At 32.0% G+C, this 15,904-nt stretch overlaps 1 long non-coding RNA gene across 1 annotated transcript; it reads left to right on the forward strand.

The window, feature by feature from the left end:
- The first annotated feature begins 5,287 nt into the window (after nucleotides 1–5,287).
- Nucleotides 5,288–6,436, forward strand: LOC146949043 (uncharacterized). The gene is made up of 5 exons (XR_015027119.1): nucleotides 5,288–5,398; nucleotides 5,546–5,627; nucleotides 5,718–5,813; nucleotides 5,901–6,014; nucleotides 6,170–6,436. It is a non-coding gene; the product is annotated as an uncharacterized LOC146949043 (long non-coding RNA).
- The last annotated feature ends 9,468 nt before the right edge of the window (nucleotides 6,437–15,904 follow it).

Here is a 15,904-nt window from a genome sequence, read left to right on the forward strand (position 1 = left end):
GGACGTCCCTTTGAAGGTTTCTATGTTCACTTGGTGGCTTTTCCGACATTGATTGTCGTCTAAGACAAACTTGTTTTGTAGATGCATTATTCCTGCTGAGGCTCAGTTGTGTGTTTCAGGCTGTGGTTTTAGGGAAGCAGATAATCGTCTTTTTTTTTCATTGTCCCTTGGTTGGTCAGGTTTGGCAGCTTCTTCGGTGTTGGTTGTGCGTGTATATAGTTGATCCGTCCATTATTATTGATCACTTTTATCAATTTGGGACCTGCACAGGTTGTGCTAAGTCAAGGTGTTCGTTTATGCACCTGATTTGGTTTGCTACTATTTGGGTGCTTTGGAAGGAAAGTAATGATATGATATTTCGTGGTAAACAGAACTCTCCTATTCAGCTTCTGAAAAATGTGGAACTTCTTTCCTTTTGGTGGATTAAAGCTAAATCTATAATATTTCATTATAGCTTTCATAATTGGTGCCAAAATCCCTTCTTATGTGTGGGCATTGGCTAATTTGTGCTCTTTGTGCTGAACGCTTGTTGTAAATTTTGGTTGTCTTCTTTGGTACACCTTGTCCTGAGAAGGTAGTCAGTGTTTAATGTTATATATCATTTTGATTTCTTAAAAAAAAAAAAATTTGCAAGCTCGAACATCATGAGAGCAGATCGATCAAACCTAAGCATGAGGCCTATAGCAAATTTTAATATGAAGTATTTTTAAAACTTTTAATATTGTTTTTTTAAAGATTATAATAGTGTTTTATTAAAATTACTAAATTTGGCTTAAGTTTTATTTTTTATATGTTTTAGACTACAAAATCATTTATTAAACTAGTATAGTGACCCGTGTCAAGCACGGGAAATAAAAAAAAATTTTAATCAAATGTATAGATTTTATATTATGTTATCATAAAGTTATAAGTGTGGTTATAATTTAAATTTGATATGTAAAAAAATATCATCTTAATTTTGTTAATTTTTTGAAATATCTAAACATTGCACATAACGATTAAAGTATTTGGATTTATATTTATACTAATTATCTGTAGTATAAGATGTACTCATTGTTAAACTTAACATATGTAATATTTTTGCAAAAATACACCGACGTACTGTATATTATTATTTGTTGACATAATGTATTTTATTAATCATAAAAACTACAAAATTTGTATTTTTTTTATATAATAGTCAGTGTCAGATAGGCATGGCAAGAAAACCCATATCCGCGGTTACCCGCCCGAACCAAACCCAATTTGACGGGTCTTCCCCGTTTTTACTGGGTTTGAATATGGGTATGGGTTTTTCCCGATTTCAAAACACGGGTATGGGACGGGTAACGGGTATATAGGTACTCACCCCAAACCCAAACCCATACCCATCCCAAATGTAAAAAATTACTTTATGTTGATATGTCATGTTATTTTGTTTGATAATTGTCATGTTAATAAAAACTACAATTGATATTTAAAGGATCAACTAAATCATTTCATCTAACAAATGTTAATGTGAGCGTGTTGTTCGATAATGTATTACAAAATTTCTCTTGGGGATGCAAAAAAACTTCTCTTTTTTATTTAAAAAAATTATTCAATGCGGCGACAGGGATGGGGCGGGGATACCCGAACTCGTCGGGGACGGGGATGAGATTCAATTTCTCATCCCCATTGAGTATGGGTAGAATAACAGGTAAGTATATGAGAATCGGGTATGGGGACGGGGAAGGTAAAACCCGTCCCCACCCCCACCCCCCATTGCCATGCCTAGTGTCAAAATCAATGGTCTAATGTAAATATTGTATTTTAGGGTAACAACGATATAAAAAGAAGTTCCATGTATTGTTATACCTGAAAAGTGCATCAATTAAAAGTCAATGGCAGGAGGATCTGCTTATATAGAAATTGCATGGCCTGTAATGACCAATACGCCTTACAAAGAAATTAAAAAAAAAACAACTTCCAAACAATACGCAACTTTAGTTTTCTAAATTATAGCAACAACAATTATAAAACATAACCAATGATCATACTTTTTGAAAAACTTCACGATACACAACATTTGTGGTCTCCTTGCAAACATTATTATCTTCATCCAAGATGAGCAGCTTCAAACCTTTTCTATAAGCAACTCGAGAGACAGCGGCATAAAGTGGTCCATGCGTGAACACGAACTTAAGAAGATAAACTCCCACCCGAGATAAAGATTGACCCTGACTTTTATTTATTGTCATTGCAAAACAAAGCGTCAATGGAAATTGCATGCGCCTGAATTCGAAGGGTAGTCACTACTACAAAATTGGGAAAATATAGCGCCTCATAAATAGCGCTTTTAACACTAAAGCGCTATAAATTAAAACACGGAGGTCTTAGCTAGCACTTTTTTGAAAAAGCACTCTCTATCCTTTTAAGTATATATAGCGCTTTGTATTGAAAGCGTCAGTATAGGCTAAATAAAAATAATAGATATTTAAATAAAAAACATGATTAATCGTATATGGCGCTTTTTATGAAAAACGCTATGTATAAATCAACCTTAAATAGCTTAAATAAAAAACATGATTAATCGTATATGGCGCTTTTTATGAAAAACGCTATGTATAAATCAACCTTAAATAGCGCTTATATGCTTGTGAAAGATAGCACTTAAAAAAGCGCCATTTTATAAAGTGATTTAATGTACATGTCCCCTGTTCGATCCCCTGCATAGCATATTTCAATTTTTTTTTGAATGATTTAATGTACATGCCCCCTGTTCGATCCTCTGCATAGCATATTTCAATTTTTTTTTTTTTGAATTTTAATGAAAAATGGATTGCAGTAACAAAGCACACCTTTTTTTTATCATATATATATATATATATATATATATATATATATATATATATATATATTATATATAACAAACTAAATCCAAACTTTTTCAAAAAAACAAATTCAAACTTTTTTCCAAAAAACAAATTCAAACTAAAAAAAACAAATCAAATATATAACAAACTAAATCCAAACTTTTCCAAAAAAACAAATTCAAACTAAAAAAACAAATCTAAAAAAACAAATCAAAATTTTCAGATCCCACTAAATCCTACTTTTCCATAAATAAATCATATCCTCGCAAAAAAAAAAATTGGCTTCAAGTTCTCTCTCACAGCTTTTTCACGTTCTTCTTCACGTCTTCACGTTCCATAAATCAACTCCTTTTTTAGATCACCTCTCTCTGTTTACCGTTGCCGTTGAGAGGGCCGCCATGAAAGCTTTATCCAGGTATTCCTAATACCCTATTTCTTAATATCTTGATAAATCAAACACGTCGTAGATCCGTTCATATTCATGTTCATTGTTTTGTCTTGCTTCTGCTGTTGATTGTTAATTGTTGAACATGTTTTATGAAACCTAAATTTCTAACAAGTGGTATTAGAGCAGGTCTTCATGTTTGATTTATTAGGATTTTCGTTAACCCTATTTTTTTTATTTTGGTGTTTTTTTGGTTTTCTCCGATTTGTTTGATCCGTAATTTTTCAATTAGAAGCTTTTATGTTGATATCAATTTACGATTACGGCATATGTTTGTTTTTTTTGCTATTGTCGTTCAATCTCCTTATATGGTGTTTCGGTGTTGATTATAACATGCAAATTGTTTGGTCATATGCGTATATGATTCATCTAGTGCTGATACTATGTTGCTTTTTCAAATTTCTAAATAAATCAAATTGATATGATTTCTTCTTCTTTTTTTTTTTGCTGCCATGCCATTCAGTTTTATATATTGTGCTTGCAAATTGGAAATTGTTAATTTGGTTTTAAAACTTTATCCAGTCGAAAGGTTATAACAAATAAAGTCTGTTCCCTAGCATGTTGGCAATAAAGAGATGCTACATTAAGTTTTTCTTTATTTTATAATGAAATGTGGGGCTATAATGATTCTTGTGAATCCAGTTGAACATATGTGCATGCCATTTTTTTTTTCTCCATTAAGATTTGATTGCAATTGAGCTTTGGGAGAATTCATAGGTGAAACCTTTTTTTTGTTCGTGTGACCACTCATGAATGATATGATAATACAGTCTTGATTATTATATATAGTAAATTTTTGTTTTGGTGATAAAATCTCTTTTATCAATTTAGTTTTGAAATTTAAAATGCCAAAGGATAAAGATAATTTCCCCTTTACAGTCAATGAAGGATTATGGTTCTTCATGATATTTATGTACGTGACTGTTGATTGAATATATTTGAAAAGTGTCTTACATTTCATTCGGCCAATAATATATTTTTAAGAATTGGAATAGGGGTTTTGATATGGTCTTTGATTTGATTTTATATTTTGATTTTGGTAATTTGATTTAAATCAAATTCATGTTCATTATTTTTTCTTGCTTCCGCTGTTGATTCATAATTGTTGAACATGTTTTATGAAATCTGTTTTTTATTAAGACCTAAATTTCCAACAAGTGGTATCAGAGGTCTTTATGTTTGATTTATTAGAATATATGAACCCTAATTTATTTATTATTTGGTCGCCGATATTTATTTTAATGATTGGATTATATTTCATCGTTTGTTTACGGGATGGATATATATCCAATCAAGTTTCGTGTTTGATTTGTTTGGGTCAATTAAGGTTTGGTTCGTTTGAATTTCCAGTTATTTATTCAATGTTGTCGAACCCTTAACTTTGCAAATTGGGTTTATTTTTTATTTGTTGCACAAATAACAAATACGTTGATTTTTACGATTCTTTTCGTCTGGAATTTTGTAGATCATTTCCCTTTGAAAAATAATATATCTAAACCGCATGAGATTGTGGTTAAATATATTTTATTCATATATTTTAGATCCAGGCTATTTTGATTTGTCTGAGGCTTTGTTTTTTTTTTTCCGTTGCTAAATCTTGACTAAACCTCACACACTCAGTACAAGAATTTATGGTCTGTATGCATTCAGTGAAAAGCGTGTACATTTTTTGGTTGATATTTGTATATACTATTAGTATTAATAGTGTTGCTTGCTTTGCCCTTTCGACTTAAAATTTGTGCGCGACACGGATTTCGCAAGGAAATACTCCTTCTTATCCCCCCATCGAATATCATTGGCGTTAATTGAAGCAGAACAAGAATTGGTCAAAACATACATGGTTAAGGAATTCTTGAAATATAAAGATGAGTGTAAGTTATTTATTCTACCATTTTATATACATAAGCCTATGTAAGATTTTCCTTAGAACTTTGTTTTTGATTATTTTTTCCTAACTTGTTACAATCATTTATAGAAGATTTTCTAATTAACTTTGACATTTGTGTAGTGGGCATTGGGTGTTAGTTGTCATTGATCACATATCGGAAATCATATATTATTTGGATCCATTACTCAATGACTATATGAATTACCCAAAAATGAAGAATATGTTTGACACGTAAGTATATATAAATTTATATATTGATGTATATGAAAACAATATATAGACACACACACACACACACACACACACACACACACACACACACACACATATATATATGATTAGTTGTATGTAATCTAAGTTTACATTTATATTTTGTAGAGTTCTACAGGTATTTCGCTCTGCAAGGGACGCTCAAGTATCAAAGAATAAATTTAACAACATATCATGAGTCCAAGTACAGGTTTAGTAATATAACATAACAACCTTAAAAAATTAGTGTATGAATAATATAAATAATTTGATTGATACAAACTTATTTTATTTTTTGTAGTGTCCTCGCCAAGAAAATGGTATAGATTGCGCGTACTTTGTGATGAGGTTTATGAAAGAGATTCTCATTTCAAAACTAAACGAGATTCCAAAGCTGGTATGTTATTTTTATATTAAAGTATAATATTTGTATATAATTAAGTTTATTAAGTAACATGGTTATTTTTTGTTATAATATATGCAGTACATTAATGATTTCAAGTGTGTGACATACTCAAAAGATAAACTAAGAGAAATCCAAGAAGAATGGTGTCATTTCATGCTCAGCCTAAAAGTTATATGATATTTTTATGATAAGGTGAGTTTCATGTTTATCAATATATTTGCTAGAAGTGGTAGTTGTTTTAATTTATAATCTTGCTTTAATTTGTACTCATGATCAGTAGTACTTTGAATTTATCTTTAATATAATATAGTATTATTGCTTAATGGTGTTTTCTGGTATATATTCAGGTGGAGGATTCAAGTGGAGGAGAGTGAACGAAATTTGGAAATGAATGATGATTTGCCTGCTTGTTTTGGATAAAAATGTTGAGAAGATCAAGAAGATAGATGAAGACTGCATGATACCATAGAAGATTTTGATGTTTATGTTAACTAATTAGTTGTAACTCCTAGAGATATATATATGTTACCATATTACAGGCTATACATTTATGACTTTTATGCTATATATAGATACATTTTTTATGATATGGTTAAGTTTTATTTGATAAATAATAGTCCCAATTATAATGTGCCAAAATTATATATATTTCCCTTTAAATTTCTGACTTTATATATATTTTACTTTAAATTGATAAAAAAACGCTATCTGCAAAGGAAAAAAAATTGACAAAATAAATAAATAAATGCTTCTCCTAGCACTTTTTTTTTCCATTATAAAGCGTTATCTAAACATAATGTTACATAGCGCTTTTAAAACAAAAAAGCTGTCTTTAAACCTGTCTTAGATGACGTTTTTTTTTGAAAGCGCTATCTAAGGAGACTCTTTGCCAGCGCTTTTTAACATAAAGCGCTATATAAACCATGCTTTAGCTAGCGCTTTATACATAAAAAAAGCGCTATATTACTTTTACCAGCGCCATTTACAGTAGCGCTTCAAAAGCGCTATCTAAAGCAAAAAAAAAGCGCTATATAAGCTCATTTTTGTAGTAGTGAGTCCTGGATCACTCGGAATAAGATTCATCATGGGAATGAATACCCTAGTACCGCCCCTTTTCCTGTAATTAGGGTAGCAACTATCGTGCTCTTCCCTAGATGTGTAACTGTCAGCCTCGCACCATTACACAATCCATTGGCATGATCGATGTTTCTCTCCAGAGCTCTTAATACCATTAAGAAATTCTGTTGTTAACCACTCGCTTTGGACATCAGAATTTTCACCCGATCGACAAACAGAATCAGAGCTTAAATACTCTTTCTCTTCACCTGGAATCAGTGACATCATATATTCATTAACATGCTCAACTGAATCAAGCGTTGGTGCGAGTATTCCCCTTTCTTGGAAAAATAACGGGTCACCAAGATTATCATTCAAATCGGGATACTCGTGCTAAGCACGGGAAATTAACATACTTTTTAATATTTTTTTACTCAAGGAATTAACGTTAATGTTTAATAAAATATTATTTAAAATTGAAAATTAATTTACATAAAGTTTGTGAGTATTTAAGTTATTTGATATATAAAATATAAATTTAAAGTAACTTTAAATAAATTATATAGTTTTTTTTGACAAAAAAATATAACTTAATATTAATAGTTTTTGTAAAAAAATATAATATTATATAGTTGTATCAAGATCTTTTCTTTTACAATTTTTTTTTGAGGGAATATTTTCTTTTACAAATATAAAGTATATATATAGTTTACAACTATATTTTATTTTAAATTGGTATTTTTATCCTAACTAATAAATTGTTTTTGTGGTTGAGTAGTTCAAATGATTTGAGTTAAGGAATAAGGAGTTGGAGGTACTGGGTCAAACTCAAACGAATGAGTAATATTAATTTAACAACTAATTGCTAACATTTGTCATTAAAAAAAAGGGCAATTGTTTTGATCTCTCCAACATGATGATATTTGCCCCAAGAATATATTACATTGACATTTAAAAAAAAAAATATTTACTATTGTCAAATTCATCTTTTGAAAATGTATTTTTTTTATAAGATCTATGGTAGGCTGTGTTCATATTATGATTGACAAGTATTTAAAGATATAGATACCCATTTCGAACCTATACCGAATGTAGAAATATATTAATATGTAACATGCAAATCTCTAAATATTATCTCTACTTTTGAGATATTTTTGAACTTTTAATCACTGTAATCATTACCCTAATTTAAAATTGACTAATTACTTTGTGAAGAGGTTCGTTTGATATAAAATATGGTGTTGTGTGTTTTCCTACCTCAAATGGATTAGATTAATAAAAAATGGTGGATATGAATTTCTAGTAGTAGGTTCGGGTTTGGGAAAATGTTTAGGTTGGGGACGGGTTCAGGTTTGAGGATGAAATTTCTCCACAACTTTTTTGCACTTCAATAGATTTATTTTCAAGCTCAACTACCTTATCGTCTCATCCTTTTCAACACTTCTTTTACCTCGTGTTCCATAATACGATGATAGTAGTTATAGTTTATATCTGCCTCTCTAATATCTATCTTTTCTTTCTTTCTTGTCCCTTAGCAAGAATATATATAAACTTTTCTCCCTCATTGGTGTGTAAGGATTGGTATAACCCATCAAAAGCTTGTGTTCTTGTTGCGTTTAATGCCTTCAATGCCCCTTTCTTAGCTCTCTTATAATTTTCCTAAATATTTGTACGTGTACACCTATACCACACTTTAAGACATCCCCTTTTGATTCTCATTTTAATTTAAAAATGTTAGTGCCACCATGATTCTTTACTCCTAGTTAGGTCCAAAACCTATTAGTTTTTCTATTGTCTTTTTTGCTACTTTTCTAATCTCATATGTCATCTTGTTCCACTTATCATTTTCGCTTCTATGTAGCTTGACGCAACCTTCCTTTAAAATCTTTTGTTGGAAAACACTTTGTTTTTCATCCTTTAAATGCCACCATTTGATCCTTGTATCCCAACTGTGGCATCTCCTCTTCTCTCTTCTCTTAACCCTTGCATCTATAACCAATACTATATGTTGGATAGTCAAAATCTCTCCAGGTAAAACCTTAAGTTCATCAAATCTTATTGTCATAATTACTAATAAGAAATACATCTCTCTGAAAACATGACATCTCACTCTTGTATGTAATAAGACTCCCTTTTGTTTTCCTAAAGTAAGATTAGAAGACAACAAAAAATCTGGGATAAATTTACCCTGTGCTTTTATCTCCCCGAGGCTATACCCTAATTCACACCTTCAAAACTTATCAAACACTCCTAACATGCCCATTTAGACCCCCTCCTAGAAAAATATTTTCTTCTTGTGGTATATCTTGAATTAAGCCTTTCAAATTCTTTCAAACTTTTACTTTAGGACATTCTTTCAACCATACCTAAGATGCATAAACACTAATAACATTAAAGTTGTCTTATTTCCTTTCAAAAAATAATAATTAAAGATGTCTAATTCAGCTACAAATTTGTGGGCTACAATCCAATCTTCTATCCTCTTTACATCCATAATATCCTTTTTCCCATATTTATTCACAATAATGCCTACACCATTTCTTGATCCAACTTTTCCAGTGTATCAATGCTTAAATCTTGAACTATCTAATTCTTTCGCCTTTTCACCCACCCACTTAGTTTCTTGTTGGCACATAAAATTAACCTTCCTCCTAGACATAGAGTCAACTATTTCCATATATTTTCAAGGGTGCTTTTATTCCATGTTCTAAAATGGGTCATACTCTCGTGAACTAACTTATTTACTCACACTCATTCACAAAGATGTTGAGACTCTTGCTTATTTTTTACTGCATCCAGGCGGCGATGTATCGACCCTTGCTCATTTAACATTGTACTTGACTTATACAACGTGTTTCCTCTAAGCACTGACCTAGTGTTCACACTATTAATACTCGGTTCATGTCATAGAGATTCAAAGTGTTTCAATTGTATTCAAGTGTTGAAATTTTAAACAATAGAATCTAGTCTAAGTCTTGAAGTTTTTATAATATAGAATGTCATTTAATTATAAATATTTTAAATATTTTTTTAAAAAAAGTTATATGTAATGATTTGTTGATCCAACCTAACGAAACTTCATTGCATCGGGTAATAGATTACAATGAAAAGTGACCCATCCTGTGAACACATGTAGGTGTCGATGCAAAAGCATGTATAACAACACCAAGTATATATAATCACAAATGGTTTGACCAATTTTTTTAAACTTGCAATTTTACTGTTATCTTGTAGACATCTTTCACATGTAAGTTTATTTTTAGGAAAAATTTGGTGTGACTATAGCCACACCAAATCCATATGGTGCATCCACCCATGGAAACACACTCATAAGAATGAGATAAAATATAAAAAAAAAAAAATTAAAATCAACCGATGATATATTAATATTAATGTAATACATTAGTAAATGTTTGGTCTAGTGGTAAAGAGATAAGATCTTGGACATTAAAGACAGATCAATAAATTACATCAACCTGTGATAAAAAGAAATGAACCGGTTTTCCCTTTTTATTTTAATAATAGTTATTATTTTAATTTATTAATGTATAATTGTAGTTATAAAAAAATTAAATTTTTATTTATTATTATAATTATAATTATTAAAATTCGACGGTAAAGAGAATGTCCTGATTAATATTCAATTTTCTGTTATATATAATATTGACATGACTTATTAGGAAAACTTCATTACTCATTAAGGAGAGTACGCATTAAAATTAAAATTTATTAAAAATATTACAAATTGATAACTTGTTTAGAAAGCTTGTATCACAATATTATCATTTAAATTGCTTCTGATTCTCTTAGATATTTGTCTACCTTCATAAGTTTTTTTTTAATATGACTTAAAAATTATATAACTATAATAATTTTTTTGAGGAATTTAATTATAATATTTAAAATCCTAAGAAAATTAAAAGATAACAAAATTATTTTAACCATGTTGTAGATTAAAAATGATTTAAATTTTAAAAAAAATCAAATTATCTTTATGTATACTTTTTCAACATATAAAAAATTAATTTAGTGGTACAATTTTTAAAGTAGATGAATGTTGTTTAGAAACCAACAAAAAAGATGAATGTTGTTTCAATTTATTTAAAAAAAATAAGATTAAAGCAATTATATTTATAAAAAAATTCAATTTTCTTTTTTAGTTATAATTATTAAATTTTGTGTTTGGTCCAATTAATGCCTACATAATGAGAAAATAAAAAACCTTAGAATAGTAAAATTATTTTAATGCATACATCATGACCAAATAAAAAAAATTATAATAAAGAAATAACCGCCACAGATGTTAAATGCATGAAAATGCTTGGTTTGGTCCATGGTGTCGTGTGTCAAGAGTAGGCTTTGAAGAACTTTGTTTTCATATATACATTTGAGAAATATATATATATATATATATATATATATATATATATATATATATATATATATATATATATATATATATAGGCAATAGAGGATATATGCAATAGATGTCTATGTTTTTTTTTTTGTGCTCATAATCATCTAAAAATATCGGCATAAAAAAGGTATCATACCAACAAAAAAAAAAAAGGTATCATCTTTTATTTTATTTAGTCAAATTAAAATACTAACATCGTATTTATAATATACAAAACACTTCAAGCATACACATTAAAATTTCGGGACAATGATAATAACTATTGAATGGTGAATATTTCCTTATTAAATGTCCATTAAAACAATAATTCTTTTAAAATTTTGGTGATTGGAAAAAAATTGAACTAATAAAAAAATATTAATGTAAAATATATACCTAAAATGGTATATATATCGTTTAATTTCGGATATGTTTATTTTTAACGTCAAATATTAGTAAAAAACTAAAATTGAAAATCATAAAAAAAAATCTAAAATTCAACAAAAAATTGAATTAATCACCAATAACGTAAACTACTAAAAAATTCAAAAATTAAAAATCAAAATTGCAAGCCAATCTTTTGATTCATTAAAACCATTTCTAAATATTAAGAAAATTGGTCTATGTTCGTGTCCCACACAAAGTCATAGGGCGAAGGATTTGAACCACGATGTTCTATGTCTCTTAAGAAGAAGATCTATAATTGTATTTTTGTGCTCATTAATTTCGTTGAATAACAAATTGCAAAGAAGCAAATAACAAATTTCTATAATATTCAATAAAATCTTATCAATATTATAATATTAAGAAAAAAAATCTTAATAAACATATGACAGTTCTTACAATTTTTTTTCATAGATGCAGATCAAAGTTGAAAGTACAACATAATGAATAATCTATAGAAACACTACTATTTAGAATGTAAAATAACATTTACAACACAAATTGTATTTCTAAAGCTTTTTTTTTTTTTTTTGCTAAGCCAGGAGAATGGACAGGCATCAGGGGGAAGCAACGACATCCCAACTAGGTTGGCATCCCGCAGAACCCTCATCCTATGCCGCCAAACTCAGAGAAAAATTTTATTAAAAAAAAGGGGGAAAAGATACAAGAGGGGGGACTAGGCCAAAACCCTCAAAAAACAAAACAAAAACAAAGAAGAAACAGATAACAAAGAAAAATAGAGAAACAACAAATAAAAAACATCTGTCTACGGCAGCCTAGAGCGAGGAAACCCGGTCCGGTCCAAGAAGAAATCTGTTTGCATAGACTGAGGCAAAACCGAAAACCAAACCTTCCCTTGAATCGAGTGACCCAAGTTCGCAAGAGAGTCGGCGCAACAATTACCCTCCCTAAAGATATGAGAAGTGATAACCTGGATACCTTGGTTGCAAGCGTTATACCAACGATTACGAAGAACAACCGGGACAAGAGAACGGCGTGTAAAGACCATCAGAGCACTCGTCGAGTCACTCTCCAACCAGATATAATTCCAACCATGTTGGCCTGCATACTCCATAGCAAGAAGGAAAGCATAAACCTCCGCATAAAAAACAGTAGAGTGGCCAATGTTACAAGCAAAAACACCTAAAAGGGAACCAAGGTGATCACGGAACAATCCACCACAAGCCGCAAGAGAACCAATCAAAGAGCCATCCGTATTCACTTTTATCCATGGGGCCGATGGAGCCTTCCAAACCACCGATAAAATATCACTGACACGGCGGTTATGAGGAGAAACTGAGAATGCATCAAGAATGTCTGCATCAGAAGCAATGCATTTACCCGTGGAAATATTACCACTAAAATTAATCGCCGCATGGATACACGCCTTTGTCGAGTGCACCGAAGATGTCATATTAGTGAAACGCAAAGAATTCCGAGTCAACCAAATGTCATGAAGAGAATGAACCAATGCTGCCATATAAATGTCACGCAATTGGGAAGAACAATTTGGTGGAATGGAGCTGATCAGAGACTCAAAGGATGCCAAATTAAAATTAATATGTAAAATACCACCCAGCCAAAGCCAAATATCAGTTGCAAAGGAACAATGTAGAAATAAATGTTCAGATGTCTCATCCGTAACCATACAGAAACTACAAATAGAAACAATGATGCAGCCACGACGACGAAGGTTTTCGTCCGTGGGCATTTTTCCATGCATTATGCGCCAAATAATAAATGAATGAGAAGGGGGAATGCAAGATTTCCATATAGCAACAGCCCAAGGTAAAGAAACAGATACCGGATTCAGAAAATTAAAGGCAAGTTTCGAAGTTAATTTACCATCGGACGAGTGCAGCCAAACAAGCTCATCGGACAAAGGATCGGTTGGAAGAACTATGCTAGCAACACGGCTAGCAACTTCTGGAACAGCAAGTGCTGCTGCTGGAAGAAAGACCGCTCCATTTACAACCACATCAGCCACCGAAGCTCGGAATTTTGTGTGAAGAGTTGGAGAAATGTGTAACAAGTCCACCAAACGCATATCGAGCCAATTATCAGTCCAAAGATTAATGTTTTTACCTGTCCCGACAATCCAAAGAGAATTCGAAGAGATAGTAGACAAATGTTCCTTAATGCCCGTCCACACCGAAGATTGAAAATAGTGTTGTAGCGATGTGCCATTCTTGAGGAATCTATGACGCATCAACGCTGCCCATTGAGAGTCTTCCGTTGAGAATTGCCAAGCAAGAAGAAAAATCAAGGACTCATTAATGAGACGAGTCGGTTTAATATCTAGACCACCAGCTGCCCATGTTCGACACATAACCTTCCAAGAAACCGTGCACACTTTACGAGTATAAATGTCACCACTCCAAATGAAATTTTTTATCCAAGAATCTAATTGATGAAGTAGACGTCTTGGCCACATATAAATGTGAAAAGAGTAAACCAACATACCATGAATAATGGACTTGACCAGCTGTACACGACCCATAATAGATAGCAAAGTACCTTTCCAAGTTGCAAATTTTACCTTGATTCTGTCGACAATGGATTGAAAATATATACCCTTCGGCTTGCCTTTAAAAATGGGGCATCCAAGATAGGAAAAAGGAATGCTACCAGCACTAAACCCCAACATTCCCGCAATCATCTGAGAACGAGAGGTTGTCATAGCTCCCCCATAAAACCGACTTTTGTTGTTATTAATAAGCTGCCCAGAGACCTCAGAATAGGCATTAAAAATATTCAGCAAGCATCTAATATTTTGTTTAGTACCTGCACAAAAAATTAACACATCATCCGCATACAAAAGGTGAGTCGGAATAGAAGCTCCACGACAATAAAACATAGGCACAATCTTGCCCGCATTGGAAGCCATGGAAATCGCCCTGCTGAGAACCTCTTCAGCAATACAGAAGAGAAGCGGAGATAACGGGTCACCTTGTCTGACACCCCGAGAGCAAGAGAAAAAACCCACTGCCTTGCCATTCACTAAAATAGAAAGCCTTGCTGAATGCAATATAGCAAGAATCCAGTCGGTAAACATAGGAGAAAAACCAAACTTTCGAAGCACCGCAACCAAAAAATCCCAATCCAATGTGTCAAATGCTTTTTTAATATCAACTTTCAAAGCAACATTGCCACCAAACTGTCTTTTGTCAAGCATATTAACCGCCTCTGATGCCATAAGAATACATTCTGAAATATTTCTATCACGAATAAAACCCCGTTGCTCCGGAGAAATGATACGCATGGTGATAAGAGAAAGCCTGTCTGCTAAAATTTTCGTAACAATTTTAAATTGAAAATTTGCAAGGGCTATAGGACGGAAGTCACCCATGGCCTGCGCCCCAGTGATCTTAGGAATAAGGACCAACATATTTGAATTAAAATTAGGCGGTAGCACACCCGTGGTAAAAAATTCCTGAACCGACTGAATAACATCCACTTCGATGATGTCCCAAAAAGTATGATAAAAGTGCCCCCCAAATCCATCGGGACCGGGGGCTCCATCTCCATTCAAATCAAAAACAGCCCCTTTAATTTCCTCACGCAAAGGAAGCCTAAGGAGACTATGATTGTCCTCCTCCGAAACCAAACAAGGAATAGCTCTATCCACCATATCATTTTGCACACAATTATTATCAACGCTGAAAATAGATTGGAAATAATTGAGCACATGTACCTCAATTGCAGCAGGTTCTGTAATAACTATATCCCCATCATAAAGAAGAGTGATAGGTTTAGCGGCTGCCCTTAACTTGGCCATCCTGTGGAAATAAGAAGTGTTGCGGTCTCCCTTGATAAAATTCTGGTCTCTAGCTTTCTCCCTCCAAAGCATATCCTGATAAGCCAATGCTTTAGTGAGAATTTGTATTGCCTCAAGATCCTGAGCATATAAAACATCAGAGTAACCTTCAGAATCAATCAAAAGTTGGATACAATTGACTTCCTCTAAAGCCAACCGCACCTGCCTATCCACATCTCCAAACACTGTGCGGTTCCAAGTCTTGAAAGTGGATTTCAAATTGTTCAACTTCAACTGTAGTCGAACCATTCCAGTACCTCTAACATGTCGCCCCCAATTGTTGCTAACCAAACTACGACATTCCTCATGCTCTGTCCACGCCTTAAAAAATTTAAAAGGAACCGCATGCCGGACAACATTAACATCAAG

This window comes from Medicago sativa, chromosome 2 (assembly GCF_051527215.1).
Source record: "Medicago sativa cultivar Bolivia chromosome 2, Bolivia_mono, whole genome shotgun sequence".
NCBI lineage: Eukaryota > Viridiplantae > Streptophyta > Magnoliopsida > Fabales > Fabaceae > Medicago > Medicago sativa.